Raw genomic sequence first — 8,668 nt, forward strand, 5'->3', positions numbered from 1 at the left:
AGTGCAGTGGCATGATCTCGGCACACTACAACCTCCACCTCCTGGGTTCAAGTAATTCCCGTGTCTCAGCCTCCCAGGTAGTTGGGATTACAGGTCTGCACCACCACACCTGGTTAATTTTCGTATTTTTCGTAGAGATGGGGTTTCACCATGTTGGCCAGGCTGGTCTCCAGCTCCTGGCCTCAAGTGATCTGCCCACCTCGGCCTCCCAAAGTGCTGGGGTTACAGGTGTGAAATAATGACTGTGCCCAGAGATGGTGGCTTTTGAGGTGTCACTGCATCATCCCCAGACTGTGCTTGTTAGACCTGTGGCAGCTTCCCATGTGCTGAGTGCCCTCTACATGGACACTCACAGGAGGAGCAGCTGGGTGTATTTGGAGCATTGGGCCTCAAAGCTGCAGCTTGCAGAGATCTGGTAAGAATTTAGCCCATACTGAAGAGACAGATGATCTGATGAGATGGAAATCAGTAGAGCTTCACTAAGGAAATGTGGAACCAGGACCTCCTATTTCAGAGGAAAAGACTCCCCAAGTCCTGAACACAGGTGTAGGAGAAAAGCATGTGGACAAGACAATCTATTCCTGTCAGAGAAAGAACAAACTCTTTCAAAAGTTCAATTACGGCCAGGCATGGTGGCTCAGGCCTATAATCCCAGCACTTTGGCAGGCCGAGACAGGTAGGTCACTTGAGGTGAGGCTTTCGAGACCAGCCTGGCCAACATGGTGAAACCCCGTTTGTACTAAAAATACAAAAATTAACTGGGCCCGGTGGCAGGCACCTGTAATCCCAGCACTTTGGGAGGCCGAGGCAGGCAGATCATCTGAGGTCAGGAATTCAAAACCAGCCTGGTTAACATGGTGAAACCCTGTCTCTCCTAAAAATACAAAAATTAGTCGGGCCTGGTGGCAGGTGCCTGTAATCCCAGCTACTCGGGAGGCTGAGGCAGGAGAATAGCTTGAATCCGGGAGGTGGAGGTTGCAGTGAGCCAAGGTCACGCCATTGCACTCCAGCCTGGGGGACAAGAGTGAGACTTTGTCTCAAAAAAAAAAAAAAGACTAGAAGTGAAGTTTTTTGGGAAAAAAAAAAAAAAACCCAGGATTTCTCTTTCTTTTTGTGACAAACTCTGTTTTAAATATGTTTCTTTAGATTTTGTATTTGTCTGTTTGGCACCTGTCCACCACAGGACTAATTATATTTATTATATTTCCTTATTTTCTGTGTTCTTTGTGCTGTGACTGTGTCATCCCTGACCGGGCAGAGACTGCCCATCTTGGGGCTAGCAAATTCTTAGAGGTAGAAGTGGGTTTCCTGAATCCAGCCTTTCCTATGAAAATTTACCCACCTAGAGCCCATGCCCCAACCCTCTCCTTGTCAAACTCTCAGACACCAAGCCAATATTCTGCTGTCCTAAGTCAACACAAAGCCAGGTACTAGAGAACTAGGAACAGCCCCTTTCCCCAAGGCCCTCAGAAATGCTTCAATCTGGCCAATCCTAAACCGTGCACCCTGCTCTGCCCTGCCTTTCCTTTAAAAATTCCATTGGCCTCTCTGTATCATCACTCGGTCACTTTTCTAAATTAAGACCCATACACTGAATAATGTCAGAGCTAGAAGATAGAAGGCTGCTTCTCATGTGGTGAAAATTAAGAACAAAGGGATTTTACAGAAGGTTGAGAAAAATGCCCTTTTTGGTTAAATCCTGTAATTTTAGATTCTGTGAGCATCAGAAATCAGGAAGAAGATGAAAACATCTATGACTATAATATGAAGCCTCACACATGTGCAGTGATTTGTATTTACCACCTCTTTTCACATGCAGAATGCCCTGGGAGAGTCACAGTATCCCTGCGAGGAATGACAACAACATGCTATATCACTGGAAGAGTCAGACTTAGAAAAGTTACCATTTGTCCAAAGTCAGTAACAGGAAGTTCTGCCTCTAAAACCAATCAATACTCTTCACGCTGCATCTCAATAGTTTCCCTCTAATGGAGAAGACCCCTTGCTGACTTTGTTATCCTTTAATTCCTGCAAATGGGCAAACAATATAATGGGAGATGTATCCCCAGGTTCTGTTTTCTTTATGCCTCCCTGTGAAGCCTCTCCTGAGAGGGTCAAGCTGTAAGAACCTCAGAGACTGGGAACCTGGAACTCATGAGAATGAGATATTATGAGAAACTCATAGAGGTATCAGCATTGAAAAGGGAGATTCTGCTGGGTGCAGTGGCTCACACCTGTAATCCCAGGACTTCGGGGGGCTGAGGCGTGTGGATCACTTGAGGTCAGGGGTTTGAGACCACCCTGGGCAACATGGCAAAACTCCGTCTCTATTAAAAATACAAATAGCCAGGCGTGGTGGCGGGTCCCTGTAATTCCAGCTACTGGGGAGGCTGAGGCAGGACAATCGCTTGAACCCAGGAGGCAGAGGTTGCAGTGAGCCGAGATGGTGCCACTGCACTCCAGCCTGGGTGATAGAGCGAGAGCCTGTCTCAAAAAAATAAATAAAATAAAATAAAATAAGAAAAGAAAAGGCAGATTCTTACCTTGTGTATTAATCCACTCAGGCTGCCATAACAAAATGCCATTGACTGGGTAGCATAAACAACAGAAATTAATTTTCTTACTGTTGTGGAGACTGGAAGTTCAAGATTGAGGTGAAGGCAGGCTTGTTGTTTACTCCTTGGCGTGCAGATGGTCACCATTATGAAGTGTCCTCAAAGTCTTTATGTGCACAACACTCTGGTGTCTCTCTCTGTGTCCATACTTTCCCTTTCTATAGGAGCATCAGTCAGATTGATTGGATCCCACTCTAACACCCTCATTTTAATGTAATCGCCCTTCAAATGTTCTATTTCAAAATACAGTCACATTCTAAGGTACTGGAGATTTGGGGCACTTCGATATTTGGATTTGGGTAGCAGCACAAAATTTCTCACATAACACCTTTCGGCGATCCACCCTTTGGCCCTTTTGCCTGAGCAAGGTGGCTTATGCCTGCCTGTAATCTGAGCACTTGTGGAGGCTGAGGTGGAAAAATCCCCTGGGCCGAGTTCAAGGCTGCAGTGAGCCATGATCGCCACTGGGTGGCAGAGCAAGATCCCATGTATTGAAGCAAAAAAATGAATTAATCAAGGAATTTAGGATACCCATCATATTAAATGCTTATCATTTATTTGCGTTGAGAACATTTTAGATCGTCTCTTAGCTATTTTGAAATGTATTGTTAACAATCATCTCTACTGTGCTAACAGTAGAACTTATTCATTCTAACCATATCTTTGTACTAATCAAAATTTCTTCACAACCACCACCCCAGCTTTTTGCTGTACAGTTTTTTATATAATCCCAGTTGTCTATTTTTGCTTTCATTGACTGTACTTTTAGGGTCATATCCAAAAATCATTGCTTGGACAAATATGATGTAGCTCTCCTCCTATGAACTCTAGTAGTTTTATAGTTTCAGACCTTATAGTTTAAGTTGTTAATGCATTTTGAGGCAATATTTGAATAAAAATCGGATTAAAAAAACAATGTTATTGTTTTTCTATGTAGATATCCAAATGCATCCTTCCACATCATGTGTTCTTGGCACTGTTGTTGAAGTCAATTGACCATGAATGCAAGGGTTTATTGCTGAGCTCTCTATTCCATCCCATTGGTCCATGTGTATGTTTTTATGCCAGTGTCATGTGTTTTGATTAGTATAGCTTTGGAGTAGATGTTGAAATCAGGTAGTGTTACAGCTTTGTTTCCTTTACCCAAGATTACTTTGGAAAATTTGGGGGGTTTGGGGTTTCATATGAATTTCAAGATTGTTTTTTCTATTACTGTGAATAGTATCATTAGAATTTTGATAGAGATTGCACTGAATCTGTAGATGGACATTTTAACATTGTTAATTCTTCCAATTCCCAACCATGACATATCTTTTCATTTTTTCATATATTCTTCATTGTTTTATCAACATTTTATAATTTTCTGCTTACAGATTATACACCTCTTTAGATAAAATCACTTCTATGTATTTTATTGTTTTTCTGGTTATTGAAAATAAGATTGTTTTGATTTCTTTACAGAGAGTTGTTAGTATATAAAAATGCAACAAATTTTGCTCACCAACTTCATATCTTCAAACTTTAAAGTTCATTTATTATCACTTATTATTTCTAACAGTATTTTTGTTTAGTCTTGAGTTTTCTGTGTATAAGGTCATTAACAAACAAGAATAATTTCACTTCTTCACTTCTTTTTTATTTGAATGTTTTACATTACTTTTTCTTGCCTAATTACTCTGGCAAGGACATTCACCACTATGTTAAATAAAAGTGGTGAGAGTGTGCATCCTTGTCCTGTTCCTAATCATAAAGGCAAGGCTTTCAACTGTTTATCTTTGGGCATAGTATTAGCTGTGGGTTGGTCATATGTGGCCTTTGTTGTGCTGAGGTACATTCCTTCTATACCTAATTTGATGAGAGTTTTCATCATGGAAGAATATTGAATTTTGTCCAATGCATTCAGTGAATCTGTTGAGATGCTCATATGGATTATGTCTTCATTCTTCGTATGTGGAGCATCACAATCACAGATTTGCATAGGTTGACCCATCCTTCTTCCAGGGATAACCTACCACTTCATTATGGTAAATAATCCTTTAATATGTTGCTTTCTTTTTTTTTTTTTTTTTTTTTTTTGAGATGGAGTCTCATTCTGCCACCCAGGCTGGAGTGCAATGGCACTATCTGGGCTCACTGCCTCAGCCACCTGAGTAGCTGGGATTACAGGCACCTGCCAGCACGCCCAGCTAATGTTTGTATTTTTAGTAGAGACAGAGTTTCACCATGTTGGCCATGCTGGTCTCAAACTCCTGACCTCAGGCGATCCACCCGCTTCAGCCTCCCAAAATGCTGGGATTACCGGTGTAAAGCCATCATGCAGGCCAATTTTTTTTTTCTTTGCTAATATTCTGTTGAGGATTTTTGTATCTAAGTTCATAGGGAATGTTGACCTGTAGCTTTTTATTGTAGTATTCTTGTGTGTAGCTTTGGCATCGGGGTAATGCTGGCCTCAAAAAAGAGAATGGAAATGTTTTCTACTCTTAAATATTTTGAAGGAATTTGAGAATGATTGGCATTACTCTCTTCTTAATGTTTGGTAGAATGCTTCAAAGAACACGTCACATCCTGGACTTTACTTGGATGCGAGTGTTTTATTACTGATTGAATCTCGTTTCTCATTCTTGGTCAGTTCCGATTTTTAATTTGTTTTCGGGGTTTTTTTTATTTTTTATTTTTATTTTGAGACAAGAGTCTCCCTCTGTTGCCCAGGCTGATATGCAGTGGTGCGATCTAGGCTCACTGCAACCTCCACCTCCCGGGTTAAAGTGATTCTTGTGCCTCAGCCTCCCAAGTAGCTGGGATTACAAGCATGCACCACCAAACAAGCTCATTTTTGTATTTTTAGTAAAGACATCGTTTTGCCATGTTGACCAGGTTGGCCTCAAAATCCTCACCTCAAGTGATCTGCCTGCCTCAGCCTCCCAAAGTGGTGGGATTACAAGGTGAGCCACTGTACCTGGCCTAATTTGTTTTCCTTGATGCTGCATTAATGAAAGATATTTTCTATTTCCTCATGATTCAGTCTTAGCAGGTTTTCTCTTTCTAGAAATTTCTCCACTTCTTTTAGATTGTCTAACTTGTTGGCATATAATTGTGGATAATGTTGTCTTATGACCTTTTGTATTCCTGCGATATTAAGTGTAATGTCTCATCTTCCATGTCTGATATTATTTGAATCTTCTTTGTTCTTGGTTTGGCTAAAGGTTTGTGATTTATCTTTTCAGAAAAGCAATCTTAGTTTCAAAGATCTTCTCAACTGTGTTTTTCTGCTTTTCCATTTTTTTCTGATTACATTGGATCTTTATTACTTCCTTCTTGTTACTGACTTCAAGTTTAGTTTGCTTGTCTTTTTCTAGTTCCTTAGGGTGTAATGTTAGGTTGTTTACTTGAGAGACCTTTTTTGTTGTTGTTGTAGGTATTTATTGCTCTAATCTTCCCCCTTAGAACTGCTCTTGCTGCATTCCATAAGATTTAGTATGTTGTGTTTCTACTGGTTTGTTTCAAGATATTTTAAAATCTCTCTTGTGATTTCTTTTTTGACCCATTGTTTGTTCGGGAGCATGTGGTTTAATTTTCCCCATATCCCTCCATCTTAAAATTCCTCATTATTGATTTCTAATTTTGTCCCATTGTAGTAGGAATACTTGATATAACTTCAATTAAATTTGATAAGATTTGCTTTGTCTTATCTATACAATCTGTCCTGGCGAATATTCCATATGCGCTTGAGAAGAATGATACTCTGGTACTATTTCATGGAATGTTCTGTGTATGTCTATCAGGGTACATTCGGTCTAAAGAACAGTGTGCATCCAACAATTCCTTACTGATTTTCTGTCTGAATGATCTGTCCACTGTGGAAAGTGAGATATTTAAGTTCTCTACTAGTATTGCATTGCAGTCTGTCTCTCCCTTCAGATTTATTAATAATTGCTTTATCGATTAAGGTTCTCTGATGGTAGGCATATCTACATTTATAATTCTTATATCCTCTTGATGAATTCACCTCTTTATCATTGTATAATGACAATTTTTGTACTGTTACAGTTTTTCCTTAATGTTTATTCAACCTCTACTCTGTTTTGGTTTCTATTTGCATAGAATATCTTTTTCTAGTTCTTCACTTTGTGTTCTTAATGGTGAAGTTAGTCTCTTCTCACAGCATATACCTGGGTCTTTTGAAAAATTATTATGACATTCTGTGTCCTTAGATAAAATAACTTAATCCATTTACATTCAAGGCAATTATTTATTTATTTTTAATTTTTTTTTTTAGATGGAGTTTTGCTCTTGTTGCGCAGGCTGGAATGCAATGGTGCAATTTCGGCTCACAGCAACCTCCGCCTCCTGGGTTCAAGCGATTCTTCTGCCTCAGCCTCCCAAGTATCTGGGATTACAAGTGCCCGCCACCACACCCAGCTAATTTTTTGTATTTTTAGTAGAGACAGGGTTTCACCATGTTGGCCAGGCTCGTCTTGAACTCCTGACCTCAGGTGATCCACCCGCCTCAGCCTCCCAAAGTGCTGGAAGGCTGCAAGCCTCCCAAAAAAAGTGCTCCCAAAAAAAGTGCTGGAAGCCTCCCAAAAAAGTGCTGGAAAAAAAAAGCCTCCCAAAAAAAAGTGCTCCCAAAAAAGCCTCCCAAAAAAAGTGCTGGAAGCCTCCCAAAGTGCTGGCTTGGGCCACCACACCCAGCCTCATTCAAGGTAATTATTGATAGTTAAGAACTTACTCTTTTCATGTTATTAATTATTTCCTCATTGTTTTGTAGATTTTGTTTCTTCCTACTCACTTGCTGTCTTTGCTATTAGATGCATTTATGAACTGGTATGTTTATATTTCTTACTTTTTATCTTTTGAATACTTACTATAGGTTTTTTTGCTTCATGATTAGCATCTTACATATAACACATTTTACTTATAAAAGGCTATTTTAACCTGATAAAAAGTTAACTTCTATCACATAGAAAACACTACACTTTTATTCTTCCACTCACATTTTATATTTTTGATATTAGACTTATATTTCTTTTATATTGTATGTCCCTAAACAAGTTAATATACCTATTAAGTTTTGCCTTTCAGACTTTATACTCAATATATGTGATTATCATAATTCCATTAGTGTGAGAGTATCCTGAAATTTGATTCTGCATTTACTTTTATCAGAGTTCTATCCTTTTACATGTTTCCATGTTACTACTTAATGTTCTTTTATTTAAAAAACTCCCTTTATCATTTTCATAAGACAGGCCTAAAAGTGATAAACTCGTTTACATTTTGTTTGTATGGGAAAGTCCTTATACTGTCCTTCGTTTCTAAAGGACAGCTTGCTAGGTAAATTATTCCTAGCTGCCAGGTTTTTTTCTTCTGTGATTTAATAATATCATCCTACTGTCCTTCTGGCCCATAGAGTTTTTACTGAGAAGACTGTTGATAGCTTTATAGAGTTCCATTGCAAATGATGAGTCTTCTTTTGTGCTCTTAAAACTCTGTCTTTGGGCCGGGTGCGGTGGTTTATGCCTGTAATCCCAGCACTTTGGGAGGCCAAGGCAGATCACTTGAGGCCAGGAGTTTGAGACCAGCCTGGCCAACATGGTGAAACCCTATTTCTACTAAAAAAATACAAAAATTAGCCACGTGCGGTGGTGCACACCTGTAGTCCCAGCTGCTTGGGAGACTCAGGCACAAAAATCGCTTGAACCTGGGAGGCGAAGGTTGCAATGAGCCAAGATGGCGCCACTGCACTCCAGTCTGGGTAACAGAGCAAGACTCTGGCTCAAAACAACGAAAACCAAAAACCCTCTTCTTTTGTCTTTGACTTCTGACTGTTTATTATAACATGTCTTGCTGAAGTTTTATTTGAATTAAAACTAATTGGAGACCTTTAAGCTTTCTACACCTAGACATTTATATCTTTTCCCAGATAGAGACATTTTTGGCTACTATCTTTAAATAAGCTTTCTATAGCCTTCTTTCTCCTTTCCTTCTTGAAATCCTGTAATGCGAACTTGGCTCTTTTGGTGCTATCCCATACATCCTGATGACTTTTTTTT

At 39.6% G+C, this 8,668-nt stretch overlaps 1 protein-coding gene across 1 annotated transcript in view; it reads right to left on the reverse strand.

Moving 5' to 3' along the window:
• Positions 1 to 8,668, reverse strand: part of ZNF766 (zinc finger protein 766) — a 47,289-nt gene that overhangs the window by 33,784 nt on the left and 4,837 nt on the right. Inside the window, exon 3 of the mRNA XM_011965852.1 lies at positions 6,954 to 7,121. The gene's annotated coding sequence lies outside the window, so the exon portion shown is untranslated. The remainder of the gene's footprint in view (positions 1 to 6,953; positions 7,122 to 8,668) is intronic.

This window comes from Mandrillus leucophaeus, unplaced genomic scaffold (assembly GCF_000951045.1).
Source record: "Mandrillus leucophaeus isolate KB7577 unplaced genomic scaffold, Mleu.le_1.0 Scaffold74, whole genome shotgun sequence".
Taxonomy (NCBI): domain Eukaryota; kingdom Metazoa; phylum Chordata; class Mammalia; order Primates; family Cercopithecidae; genus Mandrillus; species Mandrillus leucophaeus.